Below are 21,814 nucleotides of genomic sequence, written 5' to 3' on the forward strand. Positions count from 1 at the left end.
AAAGGCTAACTTTGAGGAGATGCGAAAGGATTTAAAAGGAGTAAATTGGGACAGTTTGTTTTATGGGAAAGATGTGGAAGAGAAATGGAGTACATTTAAAGGTGAAATTTTAAGAGTACAGAATCTTTATGTCCCTGTTCGGTTGAAAGGAAATAGTAAAAATTGGAACGAGCCATGGTTTTCAAGGGAAATTGGACACTTGGTTCAGAAAAAGAGGGAGATCTACAATAATTATAGGCAGCATGGAGTAAATGAGGTGCTTGAGGAGTATAAAGAATATAAAAAGAATCTTAAGAAAGAAATTAGAAAAGCTAAAAGAAGATATGAGGTTGCGTTGGCAAGTAAGGTGAAAGTAAATCCAAAGGGTTTCTACCGCTATATTAATAGCAAAAGGATAACAAGGGATAAAATTGGTCCATTAGAGAGTCAGAGTGGACAGCTATCTGCAGAGCCAAAAGAGATGTGGGAGATATTGAACAATTTCATTTCTTCGGTATTCACCAAGGAGAAGGATATTGAATTATGTGAGGTAAGGGAAACAAGTAGAGTAGCTATGGAAACTATGAGATTCAAAGAAGAGGAAGTACTGACACTTTTGAGAAATATAAAAATGGATAAGTCTCCAGGTCCGGACAGGATATTCCCTAGGACATTGAGGGAAGTTAGTGTAGAAATAGCAGGGGCTATGACAGAAATATTTCAAATGTCATTAGAAACGGGAATAGTGCCGGGGGATTGGCGTACAGCGCATGTTGTTCCATTGTTTAAAAAGGGGTCTAAGAGTAAACCTAGCAATTATAGACCTGTTAGTTTGACGTCAGTGGTGGGAAAATTAATGGAAAGGATACTTAGAGATAATATATATAAGCATCTGGATAAACAGGGTCTGATTAGGAACAGTCAACATGGATTTGTGCCTGGAAGGTCATGTTTGACTAATCTTCTTGAATTTTTTGAAGATGTTACTCGGGAAATTGATGAGGGTAAGGCAGTGGATGTTGTATATATGGACTTCAGTAAGGCCTTTGACAAGGTTCCTCATGGAAGGTTGGTTAAGAAGGTTCAATGGTTGGGTATTGATGGTGGAGTAGCAAGATGGATTCAACAGTGGCTGAATGGGAGATGCCAGAGAGTAATGGTGGATGGTTGTATGTCAGGTTGGAGGCCAGTGACGAGTGGGGTGCCACAGGGATCTGTGTTGGGTCCACTGTTGTTTGTTATGTACATCAATGATCTGGATGATGGTGTGGTAAATTGGATTAGTAAGTATGCAGATGATACTAAAATTGGTGGGGTTGTGGATAATGAAGTAGAGTTTCAAAGTCTACAGAGAGATTTATGCCAGTTGGAAGAGTGGGCTGAAAGATGGCAGATGGAGTTTAATACTGATAAGTGTGAGGTGCTACATTTTGGCAGGACAAATCAAAATAGGACGTACATGGTAAATGGTAGGGAATTGAAGAATGCAGGTGAACAGAGGGATCTGGGAATAACTGTGCACAGTTCCCTGAAAGTGGAATCTCATGTAGATAGGGTGGTAAAGAAAGCTTTCGGTGTGCTGGCCTTTATAAATCAGAGGATTGAGTATAGAAGTTGGGATGTAATGTTAAAATTGTACAAGGCATTGGTGAGGCCAATTCTGGAGTATGGTGTACAATTTTGGTCGCCTAATTATAGGAAGGATGCCAACAAAATAGAGAGAGTACAGAGGAGATTTACTAGAATGTTGCCTGGGTTTCAGCAACTAAGTTACAGAGAAAGGTTGAACAAGTTAGGGCTTTATTCTTTGGAGCGCAGAAGGTTAAGGGGGGATTTGATAGAGGTCTTTAAAATGATGAGAGGGATAGACAGAGTTGACGTGGATAAGCTTTTCCACTGAGAGTAGGGAAGATTCAAACAAGGGGACATGACTTGAGAATTAAGGGAATGAAGTTTAGGGGTAACATGAGGGGGAACTTCTTTACTCAGAGAGTGGTGGCTGTGTGGAATGAGCTTCCAGTGATGGTGGTGGAGGCAGGTTCGTTTTTATCATTTAAAAATAAATTGGATAGTTATATGGACGGGAAGGGAATGGAGGGTTATGGTCTGAGCACAGGTATATGGGACTAGGGGAGAATACGTGTTCGGCACGGACTAGAAGGGTCGAGATGGCCTGTTTCCGTGCTGTAATTGTTATATGGTTATATGGTTATATCCCTGGTGTTTATGGAGTGAAAGTGCAAGTGGTATAATATAGAACTGGTGTGAATGGGTGATTGATAGTCACCATAGACTCAGTGGGATGAAGGACCTGTTTCCATGAAGTATCTTTGAATCATTCAATCAAGCAAATGCCAATGTATGGGTACCCCTGCCTTACTACCCTGTACCACCACTTTATTTTTGTATAGTGTGCATGGTCCACCTCCAGGGTTTGAGTGCTAAGCCTTGGCAAATGCATTGTTTTGTCCATCCATGCACAATAGTGGCCAGAAGTTGGGAAGTCTATGGTTACGCTGGGACTACCCATACTAGTTTGCGGCATTCCTGCACCTCTGATGAAGAGTTGCCCACTGGGTCAAACCACTGAGCGATGAATGTGCAGCCCGTGAAACATTGAGCAGAAGTATGGTTGAGTAAAACATGGAGTGTCTTTGTTTCAGTGGCATTGACTTTGACCTCCTTTGTGGGTGAAAGCAAAGATATCCTCTGCATTCAAAAACTCAGAAATATGGCCAAGGTGAAATATCAATGGAATATGCTGAACAGGGAGATCAGCTTCACAGCTAAAAGCCTGCAGGCTTGATCCTAGAGCATGGAAGGTTTTAGTGACCAGACACAAGGTCAGTGAAAACACCAACTCCCAACTTCCAATAAATGTATTATTACCATGGATGGCACAGAGGCCAGAGCAACGTTTTTAAACTCTTGAGTAGGAAGGAACTGCAGATGCTGGTTTAAACCGATGATAGACACAGGAAGGTTTATCCGGAGATGGTGTCTGACCCGCTGAGTTGCTCCAGCTGCCTCTGTCCTTCTTTTTTTTAACTCTTGATCTCCCTTTGCATCTCATGCAAGGATAATAAAACAATCTGGACACAAAGTGCTGGAGTACCTCAGCGTTTCAGGCAGCGTCCATGGAGAACATGGATAGGTGGCGTTTTGGGTTTGGAAACAGAGTACACTCTACAGACCTACAGTCTGAAAAAGGGTCCTGACCCGAAACATCTCCTATTCATGTTCTCCAGAGATACTGTCTGACACGCTGAGTTACTCCAGCACTTTGTGTCCTTCTTTGCAAACCAGCACCTGTAGCTTGTTTCTACAATAAAAATAATCTCATCTGTATTATAACATGCAGATGGTTTAAACATGTTTCTCTCTCCATTGCCCTAGTTTCTTTTACCTTTATCATTTCAGATAAAGAAAAAACAGCCATACTTTGGATGATTAGGAGACTGGACTGGAGTGAGGGACATGGACTTGAGATATAATCTTTCATCACCAAGATCCACTGGTCATTCTGGCCTGGTTACAGCAATTAAAAATGAGATTGGTTACAGCAATTACCTGACAGACAGGAAGCAGCATGTGAGGCTGGGAAAGCACATTTCAGACCCGCAAACGCTCAGCATAGGAGCACCTACAGCAGCTGAGGAAGCACAATCTGCCACACGGCCATCGTAGAGTCTGTCCTCGCCTTCTCCATCATGGTCTGGTTTGGCTCAGCCACCAAGCACGACACCTGGAGGCTGCAGTGAATCGTCCGATCAGCTGAGAAGGTTATTGGCTGCAACCTTCCCTCCATTGAAGAACTGTACACTGCAAGGGCCAGGAAGCGAGCAGGCAAAATCATCTCTGACCCCTCTCACCCTGGCCACAAACTCTTTGAATCACTTCCCTCTGGAAGGCGACTCCGGACAGTCAATGCTGCCACAGCCAGACATAAAAACTGTTTTTATCCACGAGTAGTTGCTCTACTCAACAGCCAAAAATCTGTAGCCTCCCTTTGATCTGGTATTTTGTTGGTTCACATGCTTGATCAACAGTGTTTTATCATTAATGTTTTATTATTATTAATGTTTAGTGTTTTCTGAGTCATTCGTAACTGTCACTGTATGTCATGTTGTTACTTGTGGGTGGAGCACCAAGGCAAATTCCTTGTATGTGAATACTTGGCCAATAAACGTACTTACTTATTAAAAATGGCATTGGTTTATTATTGTCACGTGTCCTGAATACAGTGCTTGACATCTAATTATAAACATCCATCCATGATCAGAACATACATGAGAACAGCAGGTAGTGCAAAGAGAAGGGAACTGAGTATTACAGATACAGAGAAAGTACAGATAAAAGAAAAGTACAAGGGCAGTAAAGAGTTAATGGGCTGAGCTCAGTGAGGAATTGGTCATGTGCTTCTTGGGGTTTGAGACTTGATCAAGAGGATATTTATATTGTGGTTACAAGATCGGTCCAGTTAATAATTTGATGGAATGCCAGTTATTTGGTGTTGGCAAATGGAGCCTTGAACAGCACACAGGTGTGGTTAATCCTTCCCTGAATCTGTGGGAATGTTACAATCCAGACAGTACAGTGGTGCAGGCATAGAATTGCTGCCTTACAGCGCCAGAGACCCGGGTTCGATCCTGACCATTCTGTCTGTACGGAGTTTGAACGCTTTCCCTATTTGTGGGTTTTCTCTGGGTGCTCCGGTTTCCTCCCATGTTTCTAAGACATGCAGGTTTGTAGGTTGTTTGCCTTCTATAAATTGTCCCTAGTGTGGTATAGAACTAGATTGAATAGGTGATCGCTGGTTGGCATGGACTCTATGGGCCGAAGGGTCTGTATCCATGCTGTACCTCTAAAACTAAAACTAAAAGCTAGACTGAAACTAAACAATGTGTTAGATTTAAGGGACGAGGAAGTTCTGTGTGACTGTGGCTTTCACTTCTAGAGATAGTGGGTTAGTGACTGGAATTCTGCCTGCACTAAGTTACACACCTCCGTCACAGTTGCCATTGGCCCCTGCTGCATTTCTCTCCAAATAGATTGAGGTAAGAGTGTGGTTCCCAAATTACTCCTAGCCAGACCTCTTCTCCCTCTCCTCCTCCACATTTCCGTGCAAGAAAGTTATTGTGTTTAAGACCTCTCCACTTACCCTGACCATGCACGTGCACCAGATGGACCAGAACTAAAGTATCTTAAGCTATAGGAGCAGAATTGGGCCACTGGGCCCATCACGTCTACTCCACCATTCAATCATGGCTGATCTATCTTTCCCTCTCAACCCATGCTCCTGCCTTCTCCCCATAACCCCTGACATCCTTACTAATCAAGAATCTGTTCATCTCTGCCTTAAAAATTCCAATTGACGACCCTCCACAACCGTCTGCGGCAATGAATTCCACAGATTCACCATTCTCTGACTAAAGAAATTCCTCCTCATCTCCTTTCTGAAGGTACATACATATTCCAAGTCTATGGCCTCTGGTCCTAGACTCTCCAATTAGTGGAAACATCCTCTCCACTTCCACTCTATCCAGCCCTTTCACCATTTGATAAGTTCCCCCCTCATCCTTTTAACCTCCAGCGAGTACAGGCCCAGTGCCGTCAAACGCTCACCATACTTTAACCCAATCATTCCTGGGATCATTCTCTTAAACTATCTCGTACCCAGACAAACCTATAAACATCCCATCCTCAGAAATATTCTGAACTCTGCAGAATTGTTGCATGTCCAATCTTCTGTATATCTGGCTTCAACAAGCTCAGCTGCAGCTGGCTCCCTACAATTAATCGATCCATTTAAATAGGCCAACCACCAGGTTTAATCCTGCTTATTTTCTGTGCGTGGTTGACATTATGTGGTAATTGCATCTACATCAATCATTTTCACAGCGGAGGTGACTTTGTGGGAGGACTGATATCACCCACGTGCACATCTTGCATTTCCAGTGTGTACGCACAGCACTGGGAGGCTGGACGTTTAAACACAACGTGCATCAGTAGCTCCCAATTGCATTAAGTGGCCAGTTCTCCATTATAATTCAATCCAGTAGTGGTAGTTAACATGCACCATGTAATTGAATTTACAGGTTGAAAAATCTATGCTGTGATACAGTAGCTGCAAATGTGCAATGGGGGCACAAAGCAACACTGAGAGTTGTAGAGGAAGGTTAAATTATGGTATGGTCCCATAGAATAAAAACAGTTATATGGACAGAAAATAAATGGCACCATCGTACAAGTTATTAATAAGTTTGATTAATGCAATGTTATTCTTTATTGTCGAGTTTACTCATGTTGTTTAGAGACGCAGTATGGCCCTTCGGCCCATTGGACCCGTGCCGACCAGCGATCTCATATGAACTAGTTCTATCCTACACTCTAGGGGCAATTTACAAAAGCCAATTAATCCTACAAATCTGCACATCTTTGGAATGTGGGAGGAAACCGGAGCACCCGGAGAAAACCCATGTGGTCACAGGGAAGATGTACGAACTCCGTCTAGACAACGCCTGAAGTCAGGATCGAACCCGGGTCTCAGGCGCTGTGAGGCAGCAACTCTACCGCTGTGTCACTGTGCTGCCACTTTATTGACATATGCATAAGCATGGTGAGGTACAGGTTCAATGTGAAACCTTGCTTGTAATTTCATCACAGGGACACACTCAGACAAACACACAAAAATCCATTATGAATGAATGAATGAATGAATGAATGAATGAATGAATGAATGAATGAATAAGTTTATTGACCGAGTAATCACATACAAGAAATTTGCCTTGGTGCTCCGCCCGCAAGTGACAACCTGACATACAGTAACAGTTAAGAATGATACATAAAACATTAAACATTAATAATAAAACATTATTGATTAAACATGTGAATTAAATAAAATACAAGAGCAAAAGCAGGCTACAGATTTTTGGTTATTGAGTAGAGCTATTACTCATGGAAAAGGCTGTTTTTATGTCTGGCTGTGGCAGCTTTGACAGTCCGGAATCGCCTTCCAGAGGGAAGTGATTCAAAGAGTTTGTGGCCAGGATGGGAGGGGTCAGAGATGATCTTGCCCACTCGCTTCCTGGCCCTTGCAGTGCACAGTTCATCAATAGAGGGAAGGTTCCAGCCAACAACCTTCTCAGCTGATCAGGCGATTCGCTGCAGCCTCCGGGTATCCAAACCGGACCATGATGGAGAAGGTGAGGACAGACTCTACGATGGCCGTACAGAATTGGACCATCATTGTCTGTGCCAGATTGTGCTTCCTCAGCTGCCGCAGGAAGTACATCCTCTGTTGTGCCTTTTTGATTGTGGAGTCGATGGTGCCCCCCCCCCACTTAAGGTCCTTGGAGATGATGGTCCCCAGGAACTTAAAATACCCCACAGATGTGAATGTGGTGTTGTTGATGGTGAGTGGGGTGAGGGGAGGGGGAGCTCTCCTAAAGTCTCCAATCAATTCCACTGTCTTAAGAGCATTGAGCTCCAGGTTGTTGCGATGGCACCAGGAAGGCAGCTGTGTCACTTCCTGTCTGTATTCCTCCCCATCATGGATCAGTCCAATCAGGGTTATGTCTTCCGCAAACTTGAGAAGCTTGACAGAGGAGTCAGTGGAGGTGCAGTCCTTGGTGTAGAGAGAGTAGAGGAGAAGGGAGAGTATGCAGCCTTGCGGTGCTCCTATGCTGAGGGTTTGCATGTCTGAGATGTGCTTTCCCAGCCTCACATGCTGCTTCCTGTCTGTCAGGAAGCTGCCGATCCACCGACAGAGGGGTTCAGGCACAGTCAACTCGGAAAGTTTGAAGTGTAGTAGCTCTGGCACAATGGTGTTGAATGCAGAGCTAAAAACAACAAACAAAATCCTTGCATAGCCTGGCGGTCTAGGTGCTGGAGGATGAAGTGCAGGCCCAGGTTGACGGCATCATCCACAGATCTATTGGCCCGATATGCAAACTGCAGATGGTCCAGCAGGGGATTCGTGATATTTTTCAGCTTGGCCAGCACAAGCCTTTCAAGGGTCTTCATGACTGCAGAGGTCAGTGTGACAGGCCTGTAGTCATTAAGACCAGGAATCCTTGCCTTTTTGGGTACAGGGACAATAGTGAAGACTTTGAAGCAGCAGGGACAGTACAGGTTTGCAGGGACTGGTTGAAAATGTTTGTGTAGACCGGTGCCAGTTGTTCGGCACAGCACTTGAGAGTAGAGGGGGAAACATTGTCCGGTCCTGGAGATTTCCGGCTTTTCTGTCTTCTGAAAAGCCTCTCCACCTCCTCTATTTTTATTGTTGATGAAGGAGACTGACAAAAACCTCCGGGAACCTCCGGGAACCGCACGAAAACCTTGGGTGGGGCGCAAAGTCTCCAGATGTTTCCGTTCGGGTTTCCTACGTGGGACAGGGGCATTACTCTAGCACTTTGTGTTCAATGCAAAATCATAATTTTATTAAAAACAAGTCCATGGTAGTGCAAGAGGTGGACTGTAGTATTTCATTATTGAGATAGGGTTAAGAGTGTGCATATTGATTCAAGAACGTGATAATTGTAGGAAAGTTAGACACATTGTGTTTGAGTAACTCAATGGGTCAGGCAGCATCTGTGGAGTAAAAGGATGGGTGGCGTATTGGGTCAGGATCTTTCTTCAGACCCAAAACTAGCTGTTCCTGAACCTTGCGACGTTCGTTATGCTTTTGTACCTCCTGTCCGATAGGCAAAGTGAGAAGAGGCCATGGACCAAATAGTGAAGATCCTTAATGATAGACGCTGCTTTCTTGAAGCAATGCCTGGCTGAGTCCACCACTCTTTGTAGCCTATTACATTCCTGAGTATTGGATATATCAGGCCATAATGAAATCAGCCAGGATATTTTCTACAGCTCTTGCATGAAACTATGCAAACTATGCAAACTATACAGCTTGTCAGAAACTATGCTCTCCTTGGCTAGATGCTATTTTGAACCACAGACTGCAGAAGCCCTAATATCACTCCACAAGGACATTGGGCATGAGCATATTCAGACAACATGAACATGGATAGGACAGGTTGGAGGGATATGGACCAAATGCTGGCAGAGATGAGTGTAGCTGGGAAATGTTGACCAGTGTGGGCAAGTGGGCCGAAGGGCCTGATTCAACACTGTATCACTCTATGACTCTATGAACATTGCATTCTGAACCTATGTCCGGTGGGCGGCGCGAATCACGTCGCAGCGGCCTCTGCAGTCCGTCTGTCTTTTTATTATTTTTTGTCTCGTTTGAATGTAGTTTTTATTATTTTTTTTGTGTATGTGTGTGGGTATGTGTGTGGGGGTCAGGGGGTGGGGGAAACTTTTAAAAATCTATCCCCTGCACGGAGAACCCGACCTTTTCTCTGTCGGGTCTCCTTTGTCGTTGGGGCCTAGCACTGTGGAGCAGCCTCCAGCAGGAACGACCTGGGGCTCCAGTCATGGAGCCTGCAGACCTACTCACCATCGCGGAGCTGGCCGAGTTCGGAGCGGGAGGAGCGGTGGTGGCGCTCAGCTGCGACCCGACCCCGGGGATTCGGAGGCTTACCACAGGTCTGGCAGACAGGAACACCGGGAGCCCACAGGTCCCTGCTGGGAGACCGCTTTTCGGGGCTTCCGCAACGGCGACTTCACCTGCCCGAGTTGCGGGGTTGAAGAGTACCTGGAGCGGGGCCTTACATCATCGCCCGGCATGGCTTGGAATGGCTGCGGGACTTTGCTAGCGCACGCCTGGGGCTCCAACACCAAGACCCGGAGCGTGGCCTTGCATCACCCGGCGTGGCGTAAATGGCTGCGGGACAATTACCATCGCCCGCCGGGGGCTTTGACTTTGACTTTGACTCTGACATCGGGAGGGGAATGGGAAGTGCAGGGGAGAGATAAGTCTTTGCCTTCCATCACAGCGAGGAGGAGATGCACTGTGATGGATGTTTGTGTAAATTGTGTTGTGTCTTGGTTCTTTTTTGTGTGTATGACTGTAGAAACAATTGAATTGAATTGAATTGAATTCCTTTATTGAATTGAATTCCTTTATTGTCATTCAGATCTTACGGTCTGAACGAAATTTCGTGCCTGCAGTCATACATACAATCATACAATAATAAACAACACTTAACACAAATTAACATCCACCACAGTGTATCCTCCAAGCACCTCCTCACTGTGGTGGAGGCAAAAATCTTAGGGCTGCAGTCTCTTCCCTCCTCTTCTCCCTCTGCGCTGAGGCGATTCCCCACCGGGCGATGGCACAAACAGTCCCGCGGCTCACCGAACCCCGTTCAAACACCGCGGCCCGGGGTGGTCGAAGCTGCCGTCCTCCAGTCCAGCAGATGCAGCCGCCGGCCCGCGGCTGAACCCCGGACTCAGGTCACCGCCGCCAGAACGCCGTCCCAGCCACCCGAGCACCGTTCCAGCCCCGAGCCGGATCGCCCTCACGTGAGTGCCGTTCCTCCCTCGAGCTGGGCCGCTCCGACGGGAGTGCCGTTCCTCCCTCGAGCTGGGCCGCTCCGACGGGAGTGCCGTTCCACCCTCGAGCTGGGCCGCTCCGACGGGAGCGCCATTCCACCCTCGGGATGGGCCGCTCCGACGGGAGCGCCATTCCACCCTCGGGATGGCCACAGCCCCTCACGGGAGAGTCTCAGCCCCTCGCCAGGCCGCCCTCACGGGAGCGTCACAGCCCCTCACGGGAGCGCCGTTCCAGCCCCGAGCTGGGCCGCCCTCACGGGAGCAAGCCTAGGGTGAGTCCTGACTGGCTGCCTCCGGAGTCTCGAGTTCGCCAGCTCCGCCATTAGGCCTCAGCGCAGATGGAGGCAGAGAAGGGGGATACGACAAAAAAGTCACATTCCCCCGAAGGGAGAGACAGCAAGCCCCGTTTCAACCCCCCACCCCCCCCCCCCCCACTGTCCCCCCACATGAACACAACCTAAAAACCAAAAACTTAACTAGACAAAACGAAAAAAAACAACACAAAAAAGTAAAGACAAACGGACTGCAGGCGAGCAGCAGCCGTTCACCAGCGCCGCCACTACATTTCGTTTGAACCTAAACGGGTTCAAATGACAAATAAATTGTATTGTATTGTATTGTATTGTATTGTATTGTATTGTATTGTATCGTATTGTATTGTATTGTATTGTATTGTATTGTATTGTATTGTATTGTATTGTATTGTATTGTATTAACACTGCAGCACTCACCATAGTGCAAAGGTGCCTTTCATTTGACAGTGTCGTAATGTGAAACAGGTATTTCAGAATGGGATTAATTTAGTCCTGATGAAATAAACATTCCCGTAATAACTCATTAATATCTAGTTCAAATAAACACACACAGAAAGCCATTAGAACCACTATAGTTATCTTACACTTAATGACATTGACATGTTACCCATATGGATCCATGTACAGCATGAATTATACAGCTTGATGAGAAAGGAAAGAACATCCACTTATTGAGCATCTTTCTTCACCGGATGAAGCCCCAAAGAACCCAGTGAGGCATTTAGAACGGCAGTCTCTGTAGTAAGATGTGTGCCCAAGCAATGAAATAATGGCCTGATGATCAGGTTAGTGTTGTCAGTTGAGGCATAATAATTGGCTAGGACACGGGAAATAAAATTCTGCTGCTTTTGAATAATAGTGTGGAATTATTTACAATTGGATTTAGACAGCTTCATCCAAGAATGGAAAATACTTACATGACCGTAGATTAGGATAAAAAGGCCAATTTGTAACTTAATTTTTATTTTATTTTTCAATTATTTCCCAGTGTTCAATTTGTTGTAAAAAAATATATTATAATTTTTTAATTGACAGTAAATGTAATCATTTTTACCTACTTCTGCATATTAGAGATATTTAAATATCATAAAATAGCTGATAGGGTTTGACTGTTTCTCCCCAGCTGTTATCATGCCTGTCAATGGGTAAATAGTTCCATTTGGTTGGTGTTTCTGCAAAGAAAGCTAATTGTAATTAGCTGACACCATTCGCATTTCTTTCACAATATCACAAATGTTTTTATGACCAATGAAGACTTTTTGAACAATGTGAAATAGAAATATGGCAATCATTTTGCACACAACAATCCTACCAACAGCTAGAGAACTGTTGAATGTATCCTCAATAAGGATTGTATCATAGTTGTTTGGTAGGTTATTATGGATATATGTTTGTATTGTATTATGGTGGTGGGTTCTGGCTTGTTTTATTGTAGTGTAATTATTCTTTTTTAATAATTTGAATACATTTTTTGATTAAAAAAAACAAAAAAAACAGCTAGAGAACAGTCCTGAGCTACTATGTACCTTATTGGAGACCCTCAGCCTATCTTTGGTCATACTATACTGGACTTTATCTTGCACTAAACGTTATTCAAGTTATTCCCTTCATCATACACTGTGGGTGGCTCGATTGAAATCATGTATTGTCTTTCTGCTGTCGGGTTAACACACAACAAAAGCTTTTCACTGTTCCTCAATACACATGGCAATAAACTGCACTAAAACTCAAGCTCAAACACAAAGGAGATAAGGCTCTAGTTCTGTCCTTGGGACACTGGCATTAAACAGATCGTGGTTTGTTAGCTTGTGTCAAAATCAGCTGGGTAAAAAAATGGACTATTACCAAGGGTAATGAAAAGCGACTATTTGGCGCTATTAGTCAAATACCAGTTGTAACCCAGAGAGTTGAATTGTTCTTTGTAAAGAAGAGTGACTAATGACACTAAAAAGGCACTGAATACTCAATACATGAAATGTGGTTAATAATAGCTCTAATCACCATACTGTTCCTATGGTAATGATTAATCACAACATTTTTGGAAGTTGCTATGGACAATCGAGGCAAAAACAACATTGAGGTTGTTGACAATATTATATAACCCACTGCTGTGGAGAGTTGGGAGTTTAGTCACACTTGGCTTCTGCTACCTGAATTCACTCCACTCGCCGGTTTCAAAGTCAGCACAGTGGCGCAGCGGTAGAGTTGCTGCCTTACAGAGCCAGAGACCCAGGTTTGACCCTGACTGCGGTGCTGTCTGTATGGAGTTTGTATGTTTTCCCTGTGAACTCGTGGGTTTTCCAAGGGGGGGCTCCGATTTCCTCCCACGCTGCAAATATATGCAGGTTTGTAGGTTAATTGGCTTCTGTAAATTGTTCCTTGTGTGGAGGAAACCGGAACACCAGGAGAAAACCCATGCAGTCACAAGAAGAATGTACAAACTCCATACAGACAGCACCCATAGTGAGGATCAAACCCAGGTCTCCGGCGATGTAAGGCAACACTGCGCCACTGTGCTGCCCTTAATTCTGACACACGTTGAATCCTCTTTCTCCGCTTCAATATCTCCGCTTCAAATAAAAATGTTGGATCACCACCCTGTTTAGGCAAAAGTAACGTGGCAATGATGACACGCTTTAATGTCATAGACTCTAAAACTCTTGTGGAAACGGTGACACAACTAAGGCCATCCACCTGCTGCCTTGATGCTTTACCTACCAACTTCTTTAAGAATGTTTTTGACTGCCTAGCAATAGACATACTGCAAATAATTAACAGCTCTCTTCAATCAGGCAATTTCCCAAAAGCCTTGAAAACTGCAGTTATTAAACCCCTTTTAAAAAAGCAGAGCCTAGATGCCTCTATTATTAACAAATATAGACCAATATCAATCATAAGTAAAATCATTAAGAAAGTTGTCCTCCAGCAACTTAATCACTTCCTGGCTTCAACTGGCTGCTATGACAACTTCCAGTCAGGATTTCGACCTCTTCATAGCACCGAGACCGCCCTTATTAAAGTTGTAAACGACATCCGTCTTAACACAGACTCTGGCAAAGTTTCAATATTAATGCTATTAGACCTCAGTGCTGCATTCAACACTGTTGATCACTCAATACTTTTGGACAGATTGGAAAAATGGGTGGGGCTTTCAGGCACAGTCTTAAGTTGGTTCAGGTCATATCTACAAGATAGGAACTATTTTGTTTCCATTGGCGACTTATCAGAACCAACCAACGTGACGTGTGGAGTCCCGCAAGGTTCGATCTTAGGGCCCTCTTTATTCAACATCTACATGCTCCCACTAGGGCAAATCATGCGAAATAATAATATTGACCACCACTGCTATGCCGATGACACTCAAATCTATGTAGCGCTATCACCAAATGACTATCGCCCCATAGATCTGCTGTGCCAGTGCATTGAGCAAGTCAAAGACTGGATGTGCCAAAATTTCCTCCAACTAAATAAGGACAAAACGGAGATAATTGTTGTTGGTGCTAAAAAAGAAAGGCTTAAAGTAACCCAACACCTTCACTCTCTGTCCCTGAAAACCTCTAACAAAGCCAGAAATCTTGGGGTTATTATGGATTCAGATTTACATTTCGACAGTCACATCAAATCAGTAACAAAATCGGCCTACTATCACCTCAAAAACGTAGCAAGATTAAGAGGACTCATGTCAGCTCAAGACTTAGAAAAACTTGTACATGCCTTTATTACTAGTAGGCTAGATTATTGTAACGGTCTCCTTGCAGGTCTTCCGGAAAAAACTGTCAGGCAGCTACAGCTTGTTCAGAACGCTTTTGCTAGAGTTCTAACAAAGACCAAAAAATTTGAACACATTACACCAATTCTTAAATCCTTACATTGGCTCCCTGTATGTCAGAGAATTGATTTCAAAATCCTGCTGCTCACCTATAAATCACTACATGGTTTAGGGCCAAAGTATATCACTGACATGCTTCCACTATATAAGCCTTCTAGACCGCTAAGATCTTCTGAGACCAATCTGTTAGTGATTCCCAGAGTAAATACAAAACATGGGAAAGCAGGATTTAGTTACTATGCAACAAATAGCTGGAATAAACTTCCTGAAGATTTAAGACTTGCCTCAACTTTGACCACTTTTAAAACAATACTGAAAACTTTTATGTTTACTTTAGCTTTCAGCTAAATCTTAACTACATTGCACTTTTAACTTTTGCACTTTTTATAATGCATTTTTAATTTTGCTTTATTTTCTTTTAACTCTTCTATTTTATTTCATTTTATTATTTCATTTTATTGTATGACATGTTTTTATGTGAAGCACTTTGAGTCTGCCTCGTGTATGAAATGTGCTATATAAATAAAGTTGCCTTGCCTTGCCTTGCCTTTCTGTGCCAAAAAGTGACATAAAATTCTGGTATGAGAAGAAAGAAAAAGTTAACAAGAAACTGCAATAGAACGTTGAGTTGAACTATTAAAATCACTGATCTTTGCACATTTAAAGAGGAAATTAATAAAAAAAACCTCAAAGTTCTTTTGAAACAAAAGTTGTATGAAAGGATGGGATTTTGGCAGCATTGCACTCAAATTTAATAAGGCAACATCCCATTAATCAGTTAACCTCAAAATGATGGTTAAAAAAATGGCAACTCGACATTAAAAGAAGGCATGTGCAGGCTCTTCTGTTCCTCAGTATGAAGTTTGGGAACAGGAATGTCAGGATTCTAATGGACACGCCCAACATTAACGTGGCAAAGTGCCGCAACAAATAGAGACTCTGCCTCACACCATCGGTGACATGCATTCAATAATAACCTCTGTTGCTGTCTGTGTGGAGTTTGCATGTTCTCCCTGTGATCGCGTGGGTTCTCTCCAGCTGCTTCAATTTCCTCCCACATCCCAAAGACATACTGGTTGGTAAGTTGAAGGTACACAAAAATGCTGGAGAAACTCAGCGGGTGCAGCAGCATCTATGGAGCGAAGGAAATAGGTGACGTTTCGGGCCGAAACCCTTCTTCAGACTGATAGGGGGTGGGGGGGGGGGGGAGAAGGAATGAAAAGGGGAGGAGGAGGAGCCCGAGGGCGGGGGGATGGGAGGAGACAGCTCGAGGGTTAAGGAAGGGGAGGAGACAGCAAGGGCTAGCAAAATTGGGAGAATTCAATCTTCATGCCCGCCGGCCGCAGACTACCCAGGCGGAATATGAGGTGCTGTTCCTCCAATTTCCGGTGTTGCTCACTCTGGCAATGGAGGAGACCCAGTCCATGACGCGACCTTGTGGTCGCGTTGAGATGCACGGGCATCGTACGGCCTCACGGGGCCAGTCCCACTGAGAAGCGCGGAGGGGTATGCAGTTGTGCGTGACATCGCGCGGGATCCGAAATTTTTGTAGCGAACAAAATCTTTGCGTGCCTACACCTGTCACGTAACTGACGGCCAAAGTGGGACAGGCCCAAGACCCACGCAATGTCTCACCTCCAACAGCAGCAGAAGCAGGTAAACGATCGCCGAACTCGGCCTGGGGCTCACGGCCGTTGCGGTCCGGATCCGCCCCCACTTCTACTCCCAGAGTGGGGCCAAGAAAATTGAAGATAGACACAAAATGCTGGAGTAACTCAGCGGAACCGGCAGCATCTCTGGAGAGAAATAATGGGTGATGTTTTGCGTCAAGACCCTTCTTTTCAGACTGAAGAAGGGTCTCGACACGAAACGTCACCCATTGCTTCTCTCCAGAGATGCTGCCGGTCCCGCTGAGTTACTCTAGCTTTGTGTCCATCTTCAAATGACGTCACGTGCTCCAGACGGCTGTGCGTAAGCATGAAATCGCGAGCGACCTTCGCGGGACCGTCGCGGCCCAACGCGACCACAAAGTCGCGTAATTTGCGTGCCAAGGACACGTAAGTGGGACAGGCCCTTTACTCTCATTTGTTGCTCATGAAATTTGCTGTTGACTATTATTCAAGAATTGATACAGAGAGACTGCTTTTTAATCTGGATTAGAACATAACGCCTAGAACAAGAAACACTACAGCACAGGAATAGTCCCTTCGGCCCACAATGTCTGTGTCAAACATGATGCCAAGTTAAACTGATCTCCTCTGCCTGCATGTGATTCATATTCTTCCATTCCCTACATAGCCGGATGCCTATCTAAAAGCCTCTTATACGCCACTACCATATCTACGCTCACCACCAGCCCTGACAGTTTATTCCAGGCACCCACCACACACTGTGTAAAAAACCAGCCCCGCACATCTCATTTAAACTTTGCACATCTCACCTTTAAGCTATGCTTTCTAATATTTGACATTTCCACTCTGGGAAAAAGGTTCAGACTGTCTACCCTATCTATGCCTTTCATTATTCTATATCCTTAATGTTGCGAAGGTGGGAGTTAAATAATGAATATAACAAGCAAGTTATAAAAAAAACTCTAAACTCCGGCTTGCAGGCTTTGTGAAGTTGGACAAGGAATGGACTACCAATCCACTCCTGGGATGGCATTTAAACAGGTTTATTTAACTTTCGACTTTAAACTTTAGAGATACAGCGCAGATACAGGCCCTTTGGCCCATGGGGTCTGCTCCCACCAGCAACTACTCTGTACACTAGCACTATCCTACACAATTTACAATTTTACTGAAACCAATTAACCTACAAACCTGCACATCTTTGGAATGTGGAGGGAACCTGGAGTGTCCGGCGAAAACCCACGTGGACACAGGGAGAATGTACAAACTCTGCACAAACTACACCTATAGTCAGGACAGAACCCGAGTCTCTGGCGCTTTAAGGCAGCAGCTCTACTGCTTGACACTGTGCCACCCTATACCCTTTACCTAAGAACTCCATTTTGTTAGTTAGATATAGTTTGAGTTTAAAAATCATGCAGATTTACATAGATTAATCCTGAATTTCTAATGCAACAATTAGCCTTGTCTGGGATTATTATCTCTACAGGATTTCCTAGAACATTTGCAAATGCCTGTAGCTGTGGAGTTTAATGATCTCAGTGTTGATCCAAATAAGGCAGCAAATATTGTAATTATCAACCTTCTGTGCAACATATCTACAATCATTGCAGGGAGAGAAATCTTCAGATAAATATCTTAGTGTTTCTTACAATACATCCAAGTTTTAATTATAAGATAGCTTTTAATCACAGCACACTAATAACCCTCTGAATCCCTGCTAATATTGATGTAAAAAAATGCCTTTGTAAGGTCATGTGATAGGAGCAGAATTAGGCCATTTGGCTCATCAACTCCGCCATTCAATCATGGCTGATCTATCTCTCCTAACTCCATTCTCTGCATAACCCCTGACACCCACTTTCCGAAACCAAGGTATAACATAGGTTCGACTTTACTTCTGATGAACTGAGGGAGCTATTTTTAAACTACCAAGGTCAATGCAAAGGAGTTGCAAGACATAAGGAACTGCAGATGCTGATTTGTGAAAAAAAAACAAAGTGTTTTTTTAGTTTAGTTTAGTTTGGAGCAAGACAGCGGGTCAGGCAGAAAATCTCAAGGACGTGGATCGGTGACGTTTCAGGCCGGGACCCTTCTTCAGTATGTCTCAGTTTCAGTTTAAGGAGTTGCTGTGCTATTTGCCTCCCTTAATACGTATCCAGTAGAGGGAGCACTGAGTTTTCCAGCACTCTAGGTTATTCAGCGGTTGTGCATTACCGGTAATGGTTATGTGTCTGGAAGTTTGTAGGTTGATACCCATTTAAATAATTAAAACTTAAGCAGATAATTTCCTGTTTATAATATCTTGCTGGCTATGATTGTCAGCAGGATTAATAGTTTTTATGTTAAGCTCATTTGAAAGCAATTCTTCCTCAGGATTTCATTAGACGGGCGTTATGATCGCTCAGTCTGTAAATAGCAATCAGCCGCTCCATTTATCTAAAGTTACCCGGTAATTCTATTTTTAGCTGTAAGTTGCTACTTTCATATGCAATTTGCTGGAAGTCAATTCACTTAAATTCATAAAAATAGATTTTGAGTTTGCCATGAACCGTCTCTGTTCCCAGATGAGGAACATAGAATACAGCTGTCATTAAATCCTCTCTGTTATACAGACATAGTATTTTTGTAATAGTCTCATCTCTGGCCTGGGCAAAAATCTTTCAACAAGTGTACAACAACGACAATATTATGGAAGTGCTATATTGGAAAGCTATGTGTGACTAGAATAGGTCCTACCTAATTTTGCTTACCAGATAGGTTTAGATACATTGCACATAGAAAACACATCCTCCTCACACCAAGCATAGATTCGTAAAGAGACATGGATTCGTATAGCTGAGGAAACAGGTTAACTTGCCTACCCCAACCAACATGCACCATCTACATTAGACCCACCTGCCAGCGTTTGAGACATAGCCTCCAACACTATTCTATCCATGTACCTGTCTAAATGCTTCTTAAACATTACAATTAACTCCTCCGGCAGCTCATTCCATTCACCCACCACCCTTTGTGTAAAAGAGTTACCCCTCAGGTTCCTATTAAAGTGAAACGTTTGTTTCCGTGCAATCCATTCATGAAAAGATTCTACATGAAAACAATCAAGCCGTCAACAGTGCAAAGCAAAAGGATAAAAGGCACAACATTTTAGTGCAAAGAAATAACACTGAAATATTTTGCTAATTACTGGAGCTGAAGCCATGTAAATCAAACAATTCATCGCCCTGAAATCAATAGAGCATCTTCCTTCTAAACCCCAAAGCAATTCTGCTAATTGTCTTTAGAAATTTATCACCTATCTTTCCAATGCATTTGTTGTTGCTGTGTTTCCAGAACCTGATTGCTTAGTTGCTTGTAGGTTCAGCTGTTTGATTTTGCTCGCTCCCCCATCAACACCTGGACTTTAGTAAGGCTGGACAGGGTGGCGCAGTGCTGCAGCGTTACAGCACCAGAGACCCAGATTCGATCCTGACAACAGGTGCTGTCTGTACAAAGTTTACATGTTCTCCCCATGACCACATGGGTTTTTTTCTTTGTGCTCCGGTTTCCTCACACACTACAACGGCAGACAGGTTTGTAGGTTAATTGGCTTCTGTAAATTTGTAAATTGACCTTAGTGTGTAGGATAGTGCAAGCGTATGGGGTAATCACAGGTCAGCACAGACTCAGTGGGCCGAAGGGCCTATTTCTCAAAAGCTGTTGACATTGCTCAGGGTGAATCCAGGTTTTAGTTTAGTTTATTGTCACGTGTACTGAGGTACAGTGAAAAGATTTTGTTGCGGGCTAAGTAGTCAGCGGAAAGACAATACACGATTGCAATCGAGCCATCCACAGTATACAGATACATGATAAAAGGAATAACGTGAATAATGCTTAGTGCAAGATACAGTCCCGTAAAGTCCCATCAAAGGTAGTCTGAGGGTTAGCAATGAGGTAGGTTGTTGGTAGGATAGTTCAGTTGTCTGATAACAGCTGGGAAGAAACTGTCCCTGAATCTGGATGTTTGCGTTTTCACACTTCTATACCTGCGATGCGTCCTTGAATATGTTGGTGGCCTTGCCTAGACAGCGTGAGGTGTAAATGGAGTAAATGGAAGGGAGGTTGGTTTGTGTGATGGTCTAGGCTGCGCCTACAATTCTCTGCAATTTCTTGCGGTCTGTGATATCTATTCTTCTGTCAGCTGATTTCTTAGCTGCCTTGTAAGTTCAATGCCCCTGTCCCACTTAGGAAACCTGAACGGAAACCTCTGGAGACTTTGCGCCCCACCCAAGGTTTCCGTGCGGTTCCCGGAGGTTGCAGGTGGTTGCCGGAGGTTGCAGGTAGTGGAAGCAGGTCGGGAGACTGACAAAAACCTCCGGGAACCTCACGGAAACCTTGGGTGGGGCGCAAAGTCTCCAGAGGTTTCCATTCAGGTTTCCTAAGTGGGACAGGGGCATTAGTGTTTTTTTCAAAATCGGTTTCAGTTGACTGTGATTACAAAGTTTTATACCAACCAGAGATCAGCAAGTAAGACTTCATTAAAATTGTTGAATGTATCTTTAATCACAATTCATTGCATTATTGACAACATAATTCTACACCTGCTGCATATTCCATCTGTCATACAGAGTTACAGATGCAAAAGAATCATTAAGTAAAGAGAAAAATAACAGCCTTAAGCAGCTTCAATTAGTCATACTGTAAATTACATGCTTCAGTCAATGATCTGGCTACGTGCAGTTAGAACTTTCTTGCAGTTTTATATAGCAGCATCTCCTTGTTTTTGGCTCTCTGGACCACATTGTTACAGATGTAATCTTTGAGGTCCATTAACCAAATGCCACATGCTTTTTCCAACCTCCATCTGTAATTAGTACAGAGCAAATTTTCCTCTAATATTTATAAATATGATAAAACTGTAGTAGGTTACATTTCGTAGTCATTGAGTTATACGGCAAGGTAACAGGCCCTTCGGCCCAACTCAGTCTGAAAAACAGAGGCAGGTGGCATTGAAATTTTCCCCTTCACCTCTTTTAATTAATCCGGTTCAAAAGACTGTGACCCTCCATGTCTATAATCATTTTGTAAACCTCAATAAGGTCACCCATCAGTCACATTCACTCCAAGGAAATCAGTGAAAGTAAGCATGCAGGTACAGCAGGCAGTTGAAAAAGCTAATGGCATGTTGACCTTCAGTGGATTTGAGTTTAGCAGCAAGGAGGTCCTACTGCAGTTGTACAGGGCCCTGGTGAGACCACACCTGGAGCATTATGTGCAATGTTGGTCTCCCAATTTGAGGAAGGACATTATTGCTATTGAGGGAGTGCAGCGAAGTTTCACCAGGTTAATTTCCAGGATGGCGGGACTGACATATGATGAAAGAATGGATCGACTGGGCTTGATTTCGCTGGAATTTAGAAAGATGAGAGTGGATCTGAGAGAAACATATAAAATTCTTAGAGGATTGGGCAGGGTAGATGCAGGAAAAATGTTCCCGATGTTGGGGGAATCCAGAACTAGGGGTCCCAGTTTAAGTATAAGGGGTAGGCCATTTAGGACTGAGATAAAACAACTTTTTCACCCAGAGAGTTGTGAATCTGTGGAATTCTCTGCCA

At 43.8% G+C, this 21,814-nt stretch overlaps 1 long non-coding RNA gene across 1 annotated transcript; it reads right to left on the minus strand.

The window, feature by feature from the left end:
* Positions 1-3,254: 3,254 nt before the first annotated feature.
* On the minus strand, positions 3,255-21,060 carry LOC116984222. The gene is made up of 3 exons (XR_004414930.1): positions 21,034-21,060; positions 17,379-17,385; positions 3,255-3,269 (listed from the first exon to the last, which is right to left on the minus strand). It is a non-coding gene; the product is annotated as an uncharacterized LOC116984222 (long non-coding RNA).
* Positions 21,061-21,814: the final 754 nt, after the last annotated feature.

Source organism: Amblyraja radiata, chromosome 19 (genome assembly GCF_010909765.2).
Source record: "Amblyraja radiata isolate CabotCenter1 chromosome 19, sAmbRad1.1.pri, whole genome shotgun sequence".
In the NCBI taxonomy this organism is placed as follows: Eukaryota; Metazoa; Chordata; class Chondrichthyes; order Rajiformes; family Rajidae; genus Amblyraja; species Amblyraja radiata.